General features: G+C 55.9%; 2 protein-coding genes across 2 annotated transcripts in view; both read right to left on the reverse strand.

Annotated features, from left to right (window-relative positions):
• LOC136626726 (zinc finger protein 850-like) overlaps positions 1 to 19,992 on the reverse strand; it is an 82,351-nt gene that overhangs the window by 37,286 nt on the left and 25,073 nt on the right. The window lies entirely within an intron of this gene.
• Positions 1 to 19,992, reverse strand: part of LOC136624473 (gastrula zinc finger protein XlCGF66.1-like) — a 49,367-nt gene that overhangs the window by 1,576 nt on the left and 27,799 nt on the right. The window contains exon 2 of the mRNA XM_066598453.1: positions 6,303 to 6,454. The gene's annotated coding sequence lies outside the window, so the exon portion shown is untranslated. The remainder of the gene's footprint in view (positions 1 to 6,302; positions 6,455 to 19,992) is intronic.

The following is a 19,992-nucleotide window of genomic DNA, read 5'->3' on the forward strand; positions in this document are numbered from 1 at the left end:
ACATCAGTTCAATAGTGCCATAATTAATAGGGATGAGCGAGTATACTCGCTAAAGCACTACTCGCTCAAGTAATGTGCTTTAGCCGAGTATCTCCCTGCTCGTCCCTGAAGATTCGGGGGCCGACGCGGGGCGGGGAGCTGCGGGGGAGAGCCGGGAGGAACGGAGGGGAGATCTCTCTCTCCCTCTCTCCCGCCCGCTCTCCCCTGCTCCCCGCCGCGACTCACATATCAGCCGCAGCAGTTCCTGAATCTTCAGGGACGAGCAGGGAGATACTCGGCTAAAGCACATTACTCGAGCGAGTAGTGCTTAGCGAGTATACTCGCTCATCCCTAATAATTAACCATTTTCTAGGAAAGTGAGATAAGTGCGACACAAAATAACTCGATATTTGAGGGGCGTGGCCCAGGCAGCGGAGAGGACAGAAGCACAGTGGGAGAGCTCCATGACAGAGCCGAAGATTCGGGAGCCATTCGGCTTCCCCAAGCTACAGAGGCCCTCCAAACCAGCGCCGGAGTCCTTCACAAGATGAGAGGAGTAGATCGAGGGGTCACACAGCCCGATCGGCCACCATTAAAAATCAAGACCTAGCTCGCCGGGAGACTAAAGTTGCGGGAGGATCCACGTGGCTGATTCCTGATACTACATCAGGAATCCCAGAAGCAGACCACTGCTGCCTACATGTACTGCAGGCCCCATCTGAGGAAGGGGTGAGGAAGCAGTATTAGTAGGAACAAGGCCCCCAATGCGAAGGACTGAAAACTTCCAGTAAGGCACAAGCAAGGCCCCCCTCAGAGAGGGAGACCTCTAGTTTACTCCTCTAAAGGCCCATTTAAATGGGACGAATGTCGGGCAAACGATGCCTGACACTCGTCCACGCAAGTACCTGCTCATGTATTTTTGCAAAGGAGCAAGTATCGTTGCTTCACAGAGGGGCAGCTGCAGGAGACTTCTCTCCTTGCTCTCCCCTGCCTCTCTCCATTGACTTAACATAGTGGCCATTCAATACTGAACGGCTGCTATTTACACTCATCGCTCAGAATTTTAAGCTACATAAAATCCTAAATGATGAGTGTAAATAGCAGCCAGTAAATAGCAGCCTAAATGGAGAGGGGCAAGAGAGAAATCTCCTCCAGCCGCCCCCCCTGTGAAACAAAAATACAAGCTCCTGTGCAAAAGCACGTGAGCGGGTAATTGTGGGGACAAGTGTCAGGCATCATTTCCCCGACATTTGTCCCGTCTAAATGGGCCTTAAGTCTCCACAGCTGCGAGATAACGTCACTGGGAAATTCCCCAGCACCAGCAGACCTCAATGAGACACAGACTAAGAGGAGCAGGCCCAAAGGCCTAAGCATATTACAAGGCCTGGCAAGACCGCAGACACAGCCTGCCCGGATGCTTTTACCCCGTGCACGGAGAGCCTTCGAGGAGATTCTGGGAGCTGAACCTGAACGCTTCTAAAGATTGGACAAAGAAGAAGCTTCTACTAGCCCCTAAATAACTTTTGCTCAAATCTCAGAACAATTAATGACATTCTTAGTGAAAAATAATAATGGAGATACACAATCTGTATGGCTCTGGCTGGTGCATAAGTCCTTCATGAAAGGTCAGATTTCCCAAATTGCCTCCATTAAAAAGAAGGGGGAAAAAATCACAGGCTCAACTAGCTTCAGGAGAAGCCCCACTCTACTGGAGATAAGCTAGGGCGTTGTTGGTTGGCTATTATTGATTGAAAAATATTAAAAGACACAAAAATGCAACTCTACCTCTTATACTTCTCACAGGCAGAGAAGGCTCTTCACTGGACCCCGTCTATCTACTTCAAATTAGCCAACAAACCCAATAGATTACTGGCCTCATGACTCAGGATAAAAGAGAGAATCAACTCAGTATATTGCATCCCTTTCACAGTGGTGACTTGAATTAAAAAATATAATTTTTATTTTGAACTTTTTAAAAATGCACATATAGGGGCACAACACATAAAACAACAAAAACAAAAAAAGTAAGTAAGGGGCGTGGTAAATACCATCCAACCACACCGTCACTAAAGATGGGCATCCAATTGTGCTGTGTGTGTGGGTGTTTGTGTGATCTGGTCACCGGCGACCACGAAGTTTTTTTGTCCTGCTTAAAGCCGGTAATGTATGAGGCAGGGGTATATTGGTACTTGGGGTTTGTAAGATAATCCCCAGTTGTTTTGGTCTTTTTTATTTATAAAGCCCACACACCGTAGATGGATGCAATTTTTAGTGATTTGAACGTTCGTTTCTTCACAATTCTTTTTTGCCCCCCCCCCCTTTTTTTCAAAGGAGGGTAGAGGTACCTGACCAATTCCTAAATGGATAGTCGGAATTGGCCTTGGCCGTAGGGATCATCTCCCGAGGTTGCTAGATATGTATGATGCCAACCTCCAGAGAGAGTCTCCCGGTTAGTATAGGACGGCCTCGCCTCTATAGATAAGGGTCGTAGTGTAAATACTTGACCCAAGCGTATTCGAATTTCCCTTTTTAGTATGCTGATTCTCGTATTTAATTGCTCGACGCGTTTCACCACTTCAATTCTCGTGGATCATCAGGAACATTATAAATCGGGATTGAGTAGAGACAGTATAGGTGATATCATGAGGTCACCAATAGACCAATTGATAAAGAAACGAATATCTTAATTTTTGGAGGGCCTGTTCATGCAGCAGGTTTCTCAAAGGATCGGGTCTAGCCTGGGTAGAAAGTTCGATACTCAAATTTCTCTTATTGACAAAAGCAATAATTTGAGATTTGCCAGAGATAGCGTATCCTAATGACCCAAATCAGCCTTGAATGCGAATGTCTGGCGTGGGGTGTTCAGGACTGATACGAGAATGTTCAAGCTGCTACTACTCACAGAAACATACCATAGGGATGCAGTATTATGCTGTGAGTAAAGTAGTATTGGAGCAATCCGTCTCTGTCCAGAGATTGGATAGCCGGTTCGTCCTATGCAATATGCATACTGGGACGCTAAGCCGGTATCGCAAGGGTTTTTGTGCCTGTGCTTATTCAGGACACATATCCCCAGGTGAGGAAAAGGAGAGAAGCACTAGCCCCCTGCTTCTCTATAGAGAACACCCCGTTCACCAATCTGCTGCTTCTTTAGCTATCACATAAACAGACTAGTGATTTACTAGCCTGTTACGTGTAGGAGCTTATCTAACAGAACCCGCCCGAGTTTCTTTTCCCAGAGTGTCAGAATTGACAGAAGAAAAGGATGGATACAAGATGAAAATAACAAAAGTTGGTGTCCATAGCCCAGATGGTAGGCTAGGGAAAATCTGGGCTATGGACACCAACTTTTATTATTTTTATCTTGTATCCATCCTTTTCTTCTGTCAATTCTGACACTCTGGGAAAAGAAACTCGGGCGGGTTCTGTTAGATAAGCTCCTACACGTAACAGGCTAGTAAATCACTAGTCTGTTTATGTGATAGCTAAAGAAGCAGCAGATTGGTGAACGGGGTGTTCTCTATAGAGAAGCAGGGGGCTAGTGCTTCTCTCCTTTTCCTCACCTGGGGATATGTGTCCTGAATAAGCACAGGCACAAAAACCCTTGCGATACCGGCTTAGCGTCCCAGTATGCATATTGCATAGGACGAACCGGCTATCCAATCTCTGGACAGAGACGGATTGCTCCAATACTACTTTACTCACAGCATAATACTGCATCCCTATGGTATGTTTCTGTGAGTAGTAGCAGCTTGAACATTCCCGTATCAGTCCTGAACACCCCACGCCAGACATTCGCATTCAAGGCTGATTTGGGTCATTAGGATACGCTATCTCTGGCAAATCTCAAATTATTGCTTTTGTCAATAAGAGAAATTTGAGTATCGAACTTTCTACCCAGGCTAGACCCGATCCTTTGAGAAACCTGCTGCATGAACAGGCCCTCCAAAAATTAAGATATTCGTTTCTTTATCAATTGGTCTATTGGTGACCTCATGATATCACCTATACTGTCTCTACTCAATCCCGATTTATAATGTTCCTGATGATCCACGAGAATTGAAGTGGTGAAACGCGTCGAGCAATTAAATACGAGAATCAGCATACTAAAAAGGGAAATTCGAATACGCTTGGGTCAAGTATTTACACTACGACCCTTATCTATAGAGGCGAGGCCGTCCTATACTAACCGGGAGACTCTCTCTGGAGGTTGGCATCATACATATCTAGCAACCTCGGGAGATGATCCCTACGGCCAAGGCCAATTCCGACTATCCATTTAGGAATTGGTCAGGTACCTCTACCCTCCTTTGAAAAAAAGGGGGGGGGGGCAAAAAAGAATTGTGAAGAAACGAACGTTCAAATCACTAAAAATTGCATCCATCTACGGTGTGTGGGCTTTATAAATAAAAAAGACCAAAACAACTGGGGATTATCTTACAAACCCCAAGTACCAATATACCCCTGCCTCATACATTACCGGCTTTAAGCAGGACAAAAAAACTTCGTGGTCGCCGGTGACCAGATCACACAAACACCCACACACACAGCACAATTGGATGCCCATCTTTAGTGACGGTGTGGTTGGATGGTATTTACCACGCCCCTTACTTACTTTTTTTGTTTTTGTTGTTTTATGTGTTGTGCCCCTATATGTGCATTTTTAAAAAGTTCAAAATAAAAATTATATTTTTTAATTCAAGTCACCACTGTGAAAGGGCTACTCAAGTTAAATTTGGAGACTTTTTGCTCTGCCTACTCTGTGAAACAGTATATTGCATCAGAGCAGACAACAGGGCATACACCTCGAACCCAAACAAAATCGGCACGACTTCTATAGCAACCTATACAAGAATAAGCACCACCTCCCAAGAATTCCTAAAAAACATCTCACAACAAATCTCACACTTAAAGGGGTTGTCCCGCGGCAGCAAGTGGGTCTATACACTTCTGTATGGCCATATTAATGCACTTTGTAATATACATTGTGCATTAATTATGAGCCATACAGAAGTTATAAAAAGTTTTATACTTACCTGCTCCGTTGCTGGCGTCCTCGTCTCCATGGTGCCGACTAATTTTCGCCCTCCGATGGCCAAATTAGCCGCGCTTGCGCAGTCCAGGTCTTCTCCTGTTCTCTATGGGGCTCCGTGTAGCTCCGCCCCGTCACGTGCCGATTCCAGCCAATCAGGAGGCTGGAATCGGCAGTGGACCGCACAGAAGAGCTGCGGTCCACGGAGGCAGAGGATCCCGGCGGCCATCTTCACAGGTAAGTATAGAAGTCACCGGAGCGCGGGGATTAAGGTAAGCGCTCCGGTGAGCTTTCTGTACGTCCCTGCATCGGGGTTGTCTCGCGCCGAACGGGGGGGGGGGGGGGGGTTGAAAAAAAAAAAAACCCGTTTCGGCGCGGGACAACCCCTTTAAGCCAACATGTCACGGAGGAAGAAGTGGAAGATGCAATTAAACACCTAAAGCTAGGCAAAGCCCCTGGCCCAGACAGACTGACAGGCCTTTACTATAAAAAATATATCACCTCCCTCTGTCGTCCACTAACACATCTCTACAATGATATACTATCTGGAAAAACTATACCCAAGGAATCCCCAAACCAAATAAAGACCACACCTCTCCCAAAAAGACAGACCGATTTCCCTACTAAACTTAGACTATAAAATCCTGACAAGCATCCTAGCTAATCGTTTAAATAGTTTTCTTCCCTCTCCAAATCACAGAAATCAGGTTGGCTTTATCCCATCACAGCAGGCCAGGGATAACATGAGAAAAGTTCTCAATCTTATCCATATATCAAAAACACATAGAATCCCACTAATAACTGTAGCCATGGGCATTGAAAAGCCTTTCAACAGTCTGCCTGGGACTACTTCTTCACAGTCCTGGAACAAGGCAGGGCTGCCCCCCCATCACCAGCTCTTTCTGCACTGGCAATGGAACCTCTGGCCCATATAATTGGAAAAAAACCCACTTTAGATGTTCTAGTGGGAAACCAAGAACAAAAAAACAGTCTCTTTGCAGACGATACCCTCCTCACTCTGTCCAGACCCCTCACCTCCCTCCCAAACCTATTAGCAACAGTGGACTCGAAGTTTCAGGCCTAATAGTAAACATAGATAAAACGGAAGTCCTCTCCTAAAATGTTCCCCCAAACAAGCACAAACGTACAGAGCTTAACTTTGCGTTTAAAGCCTCCTCGCACCACATTGCCTACCTGGGCATTAAGGTCACCTCCTCCCTAGATGCACTATATAAATGGAATTACCCCCCATTATTTGCCTCACTGAGATGAAGAGACGGGATGGGCCTACCTTCTCATGGATAGGACGTATAAATTCAGTAAAAATGACAGTTCTGCCTCGCCTCCTATATCTTTTTAGATGTTTGCCCAAAGATGTCCCCACAACCGACCTGAAGGAAAGACAAGAAATTATCTTCTGCTTTATATGGAGGAACAAGAGACCTAAAAGCAAAGAAAAAGTTATTTGTTACCACAAATGAGTTGGAGGACTATCAGTCCCTAACCTGAGAAAATACTTTCTGGCAGCTCAAATGTCACAAATCCCCCCATTTATGGGTAGAGGAGAAACGTTTAAATACTCTATGAGGGCATCTCTTCCCCCTGTGCTACCTGGTATCTCTAATCAAGTGTTCCCCCTGTGCTACCTGGTATGCCTAATCAAGCGTTCCCCCTGTGCTACCTGGTATCCTTAATCAAGCGTTCCCTCTGTGCTACCTGGTATCCCTAATCAAGCGTTCTCCCTGTGCTATCTGGTATCCCTAATCAAGCGTTCCCCCTGTGCTACCTGGTATCCCTAATCAAACGTTCCCCCGTGCTACCTGGTATCCCTAATCAAGCATTCTCCCTGTGCTACCTGGTATCCCTAATCAAGCGTTCCCCCTGTGCTACCTGGTATCCCTAATCAAGCGTTCCCCCTGTGCTACCTGGTATCCCTAATCAAGCGTTCCCCCTGTGCTACCTGGTATCCCTAATCAAGCGTTCTCCCTGTGCTACCTGGTATCCCTAATCAAGCATTCTCCCTGTGCTACCTGGTATCCCTAATCAAGCGTTCCCCCTGTGCTACCTGGTATCCCTAATCAAGCGTTCCCCCTGTGCTACCTGGTATCCCTAATCAAGCGTTCCCTCTGTGCTACCTGGTATCCCTAATCAAGCGTTCTCCCTGTGCTACCTGGTATCCCTAATCAAGCGTTCTCCCTGTGCTACCTGGTATCCCTAATCAAGCGTTCCCCCTGTGCTACCTGGTATCCCTAATCAAGCGTTCCCCCGTGCTACCTGGTATCCCTAATCAAGCGTTCCCCCGTGCTACCTGGTATCCCTAATCAAGCATTCACCCTGTGCTACCTGGTATCCCTAATCAAGCGTTCCCCCTGTGCTACCTGGTATCCCTAATCAAGCGTTCCCCCTGTGCTACCTGGTATCCCTAATCAAGCGTTCCCCCTGTGCTACCTGGTATCCCTAATCAAGCGTTCCCCCTGTGCTACCTGGTATCCCTAATCAAGCGTTCCCCCTGTGCTACCTGGTATCCCTAATCAAGCGTTCCCCCTGTGCTACCTGGTATCCCTAATCAAGCGTTCCCCCTGTGCTACCTGGTTTCCCTAATCAAGCGTTCCCCCTGTGCTACCTGGTATCCCTAATCAAGCGTTCCCCCTCTGCTACCTGGTATCCCTAATCAAGCGTTCTCCCTGTGCTACCTGGTATCCCTAATCAAGCGTTCTCCCTGTGCTACCTGGTATCCCTAATCAAGCGTTCTCCCTGTGCTACCTGGTATCCCTAATCAAGCGTTCTCCCTGTGCTACCTAGTATCCCTAATCAAGCGTTCCCCCTGTGCTACCTGGTATCCCTAATCAAGCGTTCTCCCTGTGCTACCTGGTATCCCTAATCAAGCGTTCTCCCTGTGCTACCTAGTATCCCTAATCAAGCGTTCCCCCTCTGCTACCTGGTATCCCTAATCAAGCGTTCTCCCTGTGCTACCTGGTATCCCTAATCAAGCGTTCTCCCTGTGCTACCTGGTATCCCTAATCAAGCGTTCTCCCTGTGCTACCTGGTATCCCTAATCAAGCGTTCTCCCTGTGCTACCTAGTATCCCTAATCAAGCGTTCCCCCTGTGCTACCTGGTATCCTTAATCAAGCGTTCCCTCTGTGCTACCTGGTATCCCTAATCAAGCGTTCTCCCTGTGCTACCTGGTATCCCTAATCAAGCGTTCCCCCTGTGCTACCTGGTATCCCTAATCAAACGTTCCCCCGTGCTACCTGGTATCCCTAATCAAGCATTCTCCCTGTGCTACCTGGTATCCCTAATCAAGCGTTCCCCCTGTGCTACCTGGTATCCCTAATCAAGCGTTCCCCCTGTGCTACCTGGTATCCCTAATCAAGCGTTCCCCCTGTGCTACCTGGTATCCCTAATCAAGCGTTCCCTCTGTGCTACCTGGTATCCCTAATCAAGCGTTCTCCCTGTGCTACCTGGTATCCCTAATCAAGCGTTCTCCCTGTGCTACCTGGTATCCCTAATCAAGCGTTCCCCCTGTGCTACCTGGTATCCCTAATCAAGCGTTCCCCCGTGCTACCTGGTATCCCTAATCAAGCGTTCCCCCGTGCTACCTGGTATCCCTAATCAAGCATTCACCCTGTGCTACCTGGTATCCCTAATCAAGCGTTCCCCCTGTGCTACCTGGTATCCCTAATCAAGCGTTCCCCCTGTGCTACCTGGTATCCCTAATCAAGCGTTCCCCCTGTGCTACCTGGTATCCCTAATCAAGCGTTCCCCCTGTGCTACCTGGTATCCCTAATCAAGCGTTCCCCCTGTGCTACCTGGTATCCCTAATCAAGCGTTCCCCCTGTGCTACCTGGTATCCCTAATCAAGCGTTCCCCCTGTGCTACCTGGTATCCCTAATCAAGCGTTCCCCCTGTGCTACCTGGTTTCCCTAATCAAGTGTTCCCCCTGTGCTACCTAGTATCCCTAATCAAGCGTTCCCCCTCTGCTACCTGGTATCCCTAATCAAGCGTTCTCCCTGTGCTACCTGGTATCCCTAATCAAGCGTTCTCCCTGTGCTACCTGGTATCCCTAATCAAGCGTTCTCCCTGTGCTACCTGGTATCCCTAATCAAGCGTTCTCCCTGTGCTACCTGGTATCCCTAATCAAGCGTTCTCCCTGTGCTACCTGGTATCCCTAATCAAGCGTTCTCCCTGTGCTACCTAGTATCCCTAATCAAGTGTTCTCCCTGTGCTGCCTGGTATCCCTAATCAAGTGTTCTCCCTGAGCTCCCAGAAAGACAGCTTCCCATGGTGGAAGAATAGAGCCATCACCTTACTATACCAGTTCATGCCGCATTACAAACTCTTCACACCACAACAATTAATAGAAAAATACTTAATCCCAGAGCATCTCTGGTTTGAAATATGGCAAATTTACAGCTTCCTCAGATCCTTGGTGGGCTTCGCTAAGCTCATATCATCCCTAAGGCATTCGAGAGAACTTGTATGTGGACCCCACTGTAACCAGGCACGATATCCCTCATGTACACCAACATGAACCTGGTACCCCGTGCTACCTGGTATCCCTAATCAAGCATTCTCCCTGTGCTACCTGGTATCCCTAATCAAGCGTTCCCCCTGTGCTACCTGGTATCCCTAATCAAGCGTTCCCCCTGTGCTACCTGGTATCCCTAATCAAGCGTTCCCCCTGTGCTACCTGGTATCCTTAATCAAGCGTTCCCTCTGTGCTACCTGGTATCCCTAATCAAGCGTTCCCCCTGTGCTACCTGGTATCCCTAATCAAGCGTTCCCCCTGTGCTACCTGGTATCCCTAATCAAGCGTTCCCCCGTGCTACCTGGTATCCCTAATCAAGCATTCTCCCTGTGCTACCTGGTATCCCTAATCAAGCGTTCCCCATGTGCTACCTGGTATCCCTAATCAAGCGTTCCCCCTGTGCTACCTGGTATCCCTAATCAAGTATTCCCCCTGTGCTACCTGGTATCCCTAATCAAGCGTTCCCCCTGTGCTACCTGGTATCCCTAATCAAGCGTTCCCCCTGTGCTACCTGGTATCCCTAATCAAGCGTTCCCCCTGTGCTACCTGGTATCCTTAATCAAGCGTTCCCTCTGTGCTACCTGGTATCCCTAATCAAGCGTTCCCTCTGTGCTACCTGGTATCCCTAATCAAGCATTCTCCCTGTGCTACCTGGTTTCCCTAATCAAGTATTCCCCCTGTGCTACCTAGTATCCCTAATCAAGCGTTCCCCCTCTGCTACCTGGTATCCCTAATCAAGCGTTCTCCCTGTGCTACCTGGTATCCCTAATCAAGCCTTCTCCCTGTGCTACCTGGTATCCCTAATCAAGCGTTCTCCCTGTGCTACCTGGTATCCCTAATCAAGCGTTCTCCCTGTGCTACCTAGTATCCCTAATCAAGCGTTCTCCCTGTGCTACTTGGTATCCCTAATCAAGTGTTCTCCCTGTGCTGCCTGGTATCCCTAATCAAGGTGTTCTCCCTGAGCTCCCAGAAAGACAGCTTCCCATGGTGGAAGAATAGAGCCATCACCTTACTATACCACTTCATGCCGCATTACAAACTCTTCACACCACAACAATTAATAGAAAAATACTTAATCCCAGAGCATCTCTGGTTTGAAATATTGCAAATTTACAGCTTCCTCAGATCCTTGGTGGGCTTCGCTAAGCTCATATCATCCCTAAGGCATTCGAGAGAACTTGTATGTGGACCCCACTGTAACCAGGCACGATATCCCTCATGTACACCAACATGAACCAGCACCCATCAGGAGATAAACTTCTATTCATGCAGCACTGGGACTCAGATCCTACATAGATCCTATCCAGTCCCCTCGATAATTCACAAATTAGAGGGGAGGGTTCTGCTCCAACGAGCTTACATACTTCAAATAATGGGGTGATAGGTGAAGGGGCTGGAGATGTGCACGGTATGGCAAAATGGAGAATGTGGGGTGCTATACACATAGACAATAATCAGGCCATGTAGCTGCTGAATGAGTGTGACTGCAGGGGGCGGTTGATTACAGCTAGCAGGGATTGCAGTCGGTAGGACAGGGAGCATGTTATCAGGCAGAGTACAGAGGGCTTTGGTTTAGGGTATACAGTATACTTCCCTGAAGAGGTGCGTTTTTAGAGCACGCCTGAAGTTGTGTGTGTTGGGGATTGCCCCGATAGGTTTTGGATAGCGCGTTCCAGAGGACCGGTGCTGCTCTGGAGAAGTCTTGGAGGCAGGAATAAGAGGTTTGAATTAAAGGGGCGCTTAATATGATTTCGTTAGCAGAGGGCGCCGGCTGGGTGGTGGATTGAGGTGAGGGAAGCAATGTAGGGTGGGGCGATGCTGTGGAGGGCTTTGTGGATGAAGGTAGTGAGTTTAAATTGAATTCTGTATTTAACGGGCAGCCAGTGCAGTGACTGGCACAGGGCAGAGGCGTCCGAGTAGCGGCTGGACAGGAAGATGAGCCTGACTGCCGCATTCAGGATGGATTGGAGAGGGGAGAGTCTGGTGCAGGGGAGGTCAATCAGCAACGAGCTGCAATAATCGAGCCGAGCGTGGATGAGTGGAGCAGTGGACGTTTTTAGCGAGTCAGCAGTGAGTGGATTTTTGCGATGTTCTTGAGGTGCGGCTGACATGTTCAGGCCAGACAATTGGATGTAGGGGGTTAAGGAGAGATCGGGGTCGAATATGACCCGAGGGCAGCGGGCGTGCTGTCTGGGAGTTATGGAGGTGCCACACACTCAGATGGAGATGTCAGGATGAGGTCGGTTAGTGGAGGGCGGAAATACCAGTAAGTCAGTTTTAGAGAGGTTTAGTTTTAGGTCTCCTTCACACGGGCGATACGGCATCACCGTGAGAAAATCGCAGCGATATTGCATCGCTGGGTCGTGTGATATCGCTGCGTCTTCTCGTGGCAATACCGTGACTTTGTAGCACCACATGCGAGTATTTTTGGAGGAGGCTTAAATTATAAGCCCTTCCCTGAAAATAAGCCGTAGCTGAAGAAGAAAAAATGCACATATAATCAGCTCTCTTGCGCTGTCAGCCCGGCCGCATCTTCTCCCCGGGTCGCGGCACTGATCTGGTGAGGTGATATGTGTATTTTTTCTTTTCTCTGCGGTTAGGGCTTAGATTAAAGCATTTGCTACTGTCAAAGTTACATCACAAGAAAACTGTGTTTTTATGCGATGCAACAGAGAGGAAGGCTCCATAGGGAAACATGGGCTACAAAACCTCACGAGTCGCGGGCATATCGCTGGACCCTCGAGGTTTTAGTGTTTTGTAGCATGCTACATGCTACAAAACATCTCATGTGTGATGGAACCCATAGGAAAGCATAGGCTTCTTACACATGCGATTTGTAGCATTGTAGCAACGCTACAAAATCGTTCGACTTTGTCGCCCGTGTGAAGGAGGCCTTAGGTGGAGACATAGTGCTAGAGACAGCAGACAGACAGAGGTGGAGTTTTGGAGCAAAGGTGCAGAGATGTCACGGGAAGAGCTGTATAGCTGGGTGTCATCAGCGTAGAGGTGGTATTGGAGACCGAATCTCCTGATGCTTTGGGGACAGGAATCGTGAGACTATACAAACTCTCGCCCATGCGCATTGAAGAATGGCAGACGCCACTCATGGAGACTGATGCGGCGCCTTCCAACATCATGTTGGCGCTATCCAATGACGTGGAGTACTGGAACGGAGCGATTCAGCATGACATGTGGATGGGCGCATCTGTGAGACATCTCTCGTGTATAAACGTTGTGCTTGTTAGTTATTCTGCATACTGCTGGCAGCTGATGTCTAATAAATGGATTGGGGAAGGGGTTGACATCTGCTATAAATACTGTGTATAGTATGGGTGATGATTTAGGCCGGCTTCCCACGGCCGTGACGGGCTCCGCCGCGTGAATTCCGTGGCGTGAATTCCGCGGCGGAGCCCATCACGGCGCCCCCCAGAGACTCCAAACTTACCTGCGGATCCAGCGTTCTCGCTCCCGCATGACGCGTCATGTGACACGCCGGCCACGTCACATGACACGCCCGGCCGCATGTCTGCAATGAAAGCCGTCCGCGCGTACACCCGCAGCAAATAGAGCATGCCGCGGGTGAGGACGGGAGATTTCACAGCGCGGAATTCCGCGGTGGAATTCCGCACCGTGAGCCCTGAGCTATTAGGTTCAATTGAATCTAATAGCTGCGGGCAACGTGGCGGATTTCCGCCGCGAATTACGCGGCGGAAATCCGTTCGTGGGAAGGAGGCCTTATGCTTGACAAAGACCTGGATGCAGGTCAACACATTGTACCTGGCTTATATGGAGGAATGAAGATGTTTATGCACCTGCTGCCGCAAGTTTTGCTATACTGCATATTGGGTTTGTCCAATAGGAGCTGTGCAGATGGAGGAGGAGGGGAGGCGGAGCCAGCAGAGGAGGGGAGGCGGAGCCAGCAGAGGAGGGGAGGCGGAGCCAGCAGAGGAGGGAAGGCGGAGCCAGCAGCGGAGGGGAGGTGGAGCCAGCAGCGGAGGGGAGGTGGAGCCAGCAGAGGAAGGGAGGTGGAGTCAGCGGAGGGGACGCTGGAGGAGCAGTCAGATAGGTAGGAGGAGAACCAGGAGAGAGCAGTGTCCTTCAGGCCGATGGAGTGAAGCATAGCAAGGAGGAGGTCATGGTCGACAGTGTCTAATGCTGCAGAGAGAGATCGAGGAGGATCAGTAGGGAGTAATCGCCCCTCGATTGGGCTGTCAGGAGGTCGTTTGACTCTTTAGTATTAGTATATAGTATTAGTAGTTTCTATGGAGTGTAGGCGCAGAGGCCGGACTGTAGGGGGTCAAGAGTTTTCTGAGAGATGGCTTACAAGGTGGGAGCAAACCAGACGTTCTAGTAGTTTGAAGAATAACGTGCGTCCATCGGGGTCCCCTCCGGCTGAAGCCCATACAGCTCTATAGATATGGCGTCCTCTGATTATATCCTGAACAGAACCTGCAGTGATGACAGCGACTACATAAAGGGGGCCGGAGTCCTGACTGGGGATCCCGGCCGTCAGCACAGAGAAGAGAGCAAAACAGCAGGATTAAATAAGGAGTCAAATGACTCGTGTCACTAAAAAGGGCCAGAAGGCTCATCACTAATATATGACATTGAGTAAGAGAAAACCTGTCTCTGTCGCCCGTAGCAACCAATCACAGTGCAGTTTCTAGTACTAACTGTACCTCATAAGAGCTGTGCTGTGATTGGTTGCTATGGGCTTCCATAAATCTGCCCCCCAGTGCTGAAGCCCCCACATACCTCCAGCTGCAGCCGGACAGGAGCCGTGGGGTTGTTCTGTGCTTACAGGACCTGTGATGATGTCACCGTCATGTGATCAGTGTGTGGGAGGAGACAAGGGGTCACATGACCAGGTCTCTCCGCTCAGTGGATGCAGGACTCTGCTGTGTGACCTGCAGTTTATGTGTCCCATCAGGATGTATTCAGAGAGTGGATGGAGCGGAGGCGAGCGAGTGGGAGACGGAGGTGCGGAGCCGAGTGTGTGAGACGGAGGTGCGGAGCCGAGTGTGTGAGACGGAGGTGCGGAGCCGAGCGTGTGTGAGACGGAGGTGCGAAGCCGAGCGTGTGTGAGACGGAAGAGCGGAGCCGAGCGTGTGTGAGACGGAAGAGCGGAGCCGAGCGTGTGTGAGACGGAAGAGCGGAGCCCAGCGTGTGTGAGACGGAAGAGCGGAGCCGAGCGTGTGTGAGACGGAGGAGCAGAGCCAAGAGTGTGTGTGCGAGACGGAGGAGCGGAGCCGAGCGTGTGTGAGACGGAAGAGCGGAGCCGAGCGTGTGTGAGACGGAGGAGCAGAGCGGAGCCGAGCGTGTGTGAGACGGAGGAGCGGAGCCGAGCGTGTGTGAGACGGAGGAGCGCAGCCGAGCGTGTGTGAGACGGAAGAGCGGAGCCGAGCGTGTGTGAGACGGAAGAGCGGAGCCGAGCCGAGCGTGTGTGAGACGGAAGAGCGGAGCCGAGCGTGTGTGAGATGGAGGAGCGGAGCCGAGCGCGCGTGAAACGGAGGAGCGGAGCCGAGCGCGCGTGAAACGGAGGAGCGGAGCCGAGCGCGCGTGAAACGGAGGAGCGGAGCCGAGCGCGCGTGAGACGGAGAAGCGGAGCCGAGCGCGCGCGCGTGAGACGGAGGAGCGGAGCCGAGCGCGCGCGTGAGACGGAGGAGCGGAGCCGAGCGCGCGCGTGAGACGGAGGAGCGGAGCCGAGCGCGCGTGAGACGGAGGAGCGGAGCCGAGCGCGCGTGAGACGGAGGAGCGGAGCCGAGCGCGCGTGAGACGGAGGAGCGGAGCCGAGCGCGCGTGAGACGGAGGAGCGGAGCCGAGCGCGCGCGCGTGAGACGGAGGAGCGGAGCCGAGCGCGCGCGTGAGACGGAGGAGCGGAGCCGAGCGCGCGCGTGAGACGGAGGAGCGGAGCCGAGCGCGCGTGAGACGGAGGAGCGGAGCCGAGCGCGCGTGAGACGGAGGAGCGGAGCCGAGCGCGCGTGAGACGGAGGAGCGGAGCCGAGCGCGCGCGCGTGAGACGGAGGAGCGGAGCCGAGCGCGCGCGCGTGAGACGGAGGAGCGGAGCCGAGCGCGCGCGCGTGAGACGGAGGAGCGGAGCCGAGCGCGCGCGCGTGAGACGGAGGAGCGGAGCCGAGCGCGCGCGTGAGACGGAGGAGCGGAGCCGAGCGCGCGCGTGAGACGGAGGAGCGGAGCCGAGCGCGCGCGTGAGACGGAGGAGCGGAGCCGAGCGCGCGCGTGAGACGGAGGAGCGGAGCCGAGCGCGCGCGTGAGACGGAGGAGCGGAGCCGAGCGCGCGCGTGAGACGGAGGAGCGGAGCCGAGCGCGCGCGCGTGAGACGGAGGAGCGGAGCCGAGCGCGCGCGCGTGAGACGGAGGAGCGGAGCCGAGCGCGCGCGCGTGAGACGGAGGAGCGGAGCCGAGCGCGCGCGCGTGAGACGGAGGAGCGGAGCCGAGCGCGCGCGTGAGACGGAGGAGCGGAGCCGAGCGCGCGCGTGAGACGGAGGAGCGGAGCCGAGCGCGCGCGTGAGACGGAGGAGCGGAGCCGAGCGCGCGCGTGAGACGGAGGAGCGGAGCCGAGCGCGCGCGTGAGACGGAGGAGCGGAGCCGAGCGCGCGCGTGAGACGGAGGAGCGGAGCCGAGCGCGTGAGACGGAGGAGCGGAGCCGCGCGCGTGAGACGGAGGAGCGGAGCCGAGCGCGCGCGTGAGACGGAGGAGCGGAGCCGAGCGCGCGCGTGAGACGGAGGAGCGGAGCCGAGCGCGTGCGAGACGGAGGAGCGGAGCCGAGCGCGTGCGAGACGGAGGAGCGGAGCCGAGGGCGTGCGAGACGGAGGAGCGGAGCCGAGCGCGTGCGAGACGGAGGAGCGGAGCCGAGCGCGTGCGAGACGGAAGAGCGGAGCCGAGCGCGTGCGAGACGGAGGAGCGGAGCCGAGCGCGTGCGAGACGGAGGAGCGGAGCCGAGCGCGTGCGAGACGGAAGAGCGGAGCCGAGCGCGTGCGAGACGGAGGAGCGGAGCCGAGCGCGTGTGAGACGGAGGAGCGGAGCCGAGCGCGTGTGAGACGGAAGAGCGGAGCCGAGCGCGTGTGAGACGGAAGAGCGGAGCCGAGCGCGTGTGAGACGGAAGAGCGGAGCCGAGCGCGTGTGAGACGGAAGAGCGGAGCCGAGCGTGTGTGAGACGGAGGAGCGGAGCCGAGCACGCGTGAAACGGAGGAGCGGAGCCGAGCGCGCGCGCGTGAGACGGAGGAGCGGAGCCGAGCGCGCGCGTGAGACGGAGGAGCGGAGCCGAGCGCGCGCGTGAGACGGAGGAGCGGAGCCGAGCGCGTGCGAGACGGAGGAGCGGAGCCGAGCGCGTGCGTGAGACGGAGGAGCGGAGCCGAGCGCGTGCGTGAGACGGAGGAGCGGAGCCGAGCGCGCGTGAGACGGAGGAGCGGAGCCGAGCGCGCGTGAGACGGAAGAGCGGAGCCGAGCGCGCGTGAGACGGAGGAGCGGAGCCGAGCGCGCGTGAGACGGAGGAGCGGAGCCGAGCGCGCGTGAGACGGAGGAGCGGAGCCGAGCGCGCGTGAGACGGAGGAGCGGAGCCGAGCGCGCGCGCGTGAGACGGAGGAGCGGAGCCGAGCGCGCGCGCGTGAGACGGAGGAGCGGAGCCGAGCGCGCGCGTGAGACGGAGGAGCGGAGCCGAGCGCGCGCGTGAGACGGAGGAGCGGAGCCGAGCGCGCGCGTGAGACGGAGGAGCGGAGCCGAGCGCGCGCGTGAGACGGAGGAGCGGAGCCGAGCGCGCGCGTGAGACGGAGGAGCGGAGCCGAGCGCGCGCGTGAGACGGAGGAGCGGAGCCGAGCGCGTGCGAGACGGAGGAGCGGAGCCGAGCGCGTGCGTGAGACGGAGGAGCGGAGCCGAGCGCGTGTGAGACGGAGGAGCGGAGCCGAGGGCGTGTGAGACGGAGGAGCGGAGCCGAGCGCGTGCGTGAGACGGAGGAGCGGAGCCGAGCGCGTGCGTGAGACGGAGGAGCGGAGCCGAGCGCGTGTGAGACGGAGGAGCGGAGCCGAGGGCGTGTGAGACGGAGGAGCGGAGCCGAGCGTGTGTGAGACGGAGGAGCGGAGCCGAGCGTGTGTGAGACGGAGGAGCGGAGCCGAGCGCGTGCGTGAGACGGAGGAGCGGAGCCGAGCGCGTGCGTGAGACGGAGGAGCGGAGCCGAGCGCGTGTGAGACGGAAGAGCGGAGCCGAGCGTGTGTGAGACGGAAGAGCGGAGCCGAGCGTGTGTGAGACGGAAGAGCGGAGCCCAGCGTGTGTGAGACGGAAGAGCGGAGCCGAGCGTGTGTGAGACGGAGGAGCAGAGCCAAGAGTGTGTGTGCGAGACGGAGGAGCGGAGCCGAGCGTGTGTGAGACGGAAGAGCGGAGCCGAGCGTGTGTGAGACGGAGGAGCAGAGCGGAGCCGAGCGTGTGTGAGACGGAGGAGCGGAGCCGAGCGTGTGTGAGACGGAGGAGCGCAGCCGAGCGTGTGTGAGACGGAAGAGCGGAGCCGAGCGTGTGTGAGACGGAAGAGCGGAGCCGAGCCGAGCGTGTGTGAGACGGAAGAGCGGAGCCGAGCGTGTGTGAGACGGAGGAGCGGAGCCGAGCGCGCGTGAAACGGAGGAGCGGAGCCGAGCGCGCGTGAAACGGAGGAGCGGAGCCGAGCGCGCGTGAAACGGAGGAGCGGAGCCGAGCGCGCGTGAGACGGAGAAGCGGAGCCGAGCGCGCGCGCGTGAGACGGAGGAGCGGAGCCGAGCGCGCGCGTGAGACGGAGGAGCGGAGCCGAGCGCGCGCGTGAGACGGAGGAGCGGAGCCGAGCGCGCGTGAGACGGAGGAGCGGAGCCGAGCGCGCGTGAGACGGAGGAGCGGAGCCGAGCGCGCGTGAGACGGAGGAGCGGAGCCGAGCGCGCGCGCGTGAGACGGAGGAGCGGAGCCGAGCGCGCGCGCGTGAGACGGAGGAGCGGAGCCGAGCGCGCGCGTGAGACGGAGGAGCGGAGCCGAGCGCGCGCGTGAGACGGAGGAGCGGAGCCGAGCGCGCGTGAGACGGAGGAGCGGAGCCGAGCGCGCGTGAGACGGAGGAGCGGAGCCGAGCGCGCGTGAGACGGAGGAGCGGAGCCGAGCGCGCGCGCGCGTGAGACGGAGGAGCGGAGCCGAGCGCGCGCGCGTGAGACGGAGGAGCGGAGCCGAGCGCGCGCGTGAGACGGAGGAGCGGAGCCGAGCGCGCGCGTGAGACGGAGGAGCGGAGCCGAGCGCGCGCGTGAGACGGAGGAGCGGAGCCGAGCGCGCGCGTGAGACGGAGGAGCGGAGCCGAGCGCGCGCGTGAGACGGAGGAGCGGAGCCGAGCGCGCGCGTGAGACGGAGGAGCGGAGCCGAGCGCGCGCGTGAGACGGAGGAGCGGAGCCGAGCGCGCGCGTGAGACGGAGGAGCGGAGCCGAGCGCGCGCGCGTGAGACGGAGGAGCGGAGCCGAGCGCGCGCGCGTGAGACGGAGGAGCGGAGCCGAGCGCGCGCGCGTGAGACGGAGGAGCGGAGCCGAGCGCGCGCGCGTGAGACGGAGGAGCGGAGCCGAGCGCGCGCGCGTGAGACGGAGGAGCGGAGCCGAGCGCGCGCGCGTGAGACGGAGGAGCGGAGCCGAGCGCGCGCGCGTGAGACGGAGGAGCGGAGCCGAGCGCGCGCGCGTGAGACGGAGGAGCGGAGCCGAGCGCGCGCGTGAGACGGAGGAGCGGAGCCGAGCGCGCGCGTGAGACGGAGGAGCGGAGCCGAGCGCGCGCGTGAGACGGAGGAGCGGAGCCGAGCGCGCGCGTGAGACGGAGGAGCGGAGCCGAGCGCGCGCGTGAGACGGAGGAGCGGAGCCGAGCGCGCGCGTGAGACGGAGGAGCGGAGCCGAGCGCGCGCGTGAGACGGAGGAGCGGAGCCGAGCGCGCGCGTGAGACGGAGGAGCGGAGCCGAGCGCGTGAGACGGAGGAGCGGAGCCGCGCGCGTGAGACGGAGGAGCGGAGCCGAGCGCGCGCGTGAGACGGAGGAGCGGAGCCGAGCGCGCGCGTGAGACGGAGGAGCGGAGCCGAGCGCGTGCGAGACGGAGGAGCGGAGCCGAGCGCGTGCGAGACGGAGGAGCGGAGCCGAGGGCGTGCGAGACGGAGGAGCGGAGCCGAGCGCGTGCGAGACGGAGGAGCGGAGCCGAGCGCGTGCGAGACGGAAGAGCGGAGCCGAGCGCGTGCGAGACGGAGGAGCGGAGCCGAGCGCGTGCGAGACGGAGGAGCGGAGCCGAGCGCGTGCGAGACGGAAGAGCGGAGCCGAGCGCGTGCGAGACGGAGGAGCGGAGCCGAGCGCGTGTGAGACGGAAGAGCGGAGTCGAGCGCGTGTGAGACGGAAGAGCGGAGCCGAGCGCGTGTGAGACGGAAGAGCGGAGCCGAGCGCGTGTGAGACGGAAGAGCGGAGCCGAGCGTGTGT

Source organism: Eleutherodactylus coqui, chromosome 4 (genome assembly GCF_035609145.1).
Source record: "Eleutherodactylus coqui strain aEleCoq1 chromosome 4, aEleCoq1.hap1, whole genome shotgun sequence".
Taxonomy (NCBI): Eukaryota; Metazoa; Chordata; class Amphibia; order Anura; family Eleutherodactylidae; genus Eleutherodactylus; species Eleutherodactylus coqui.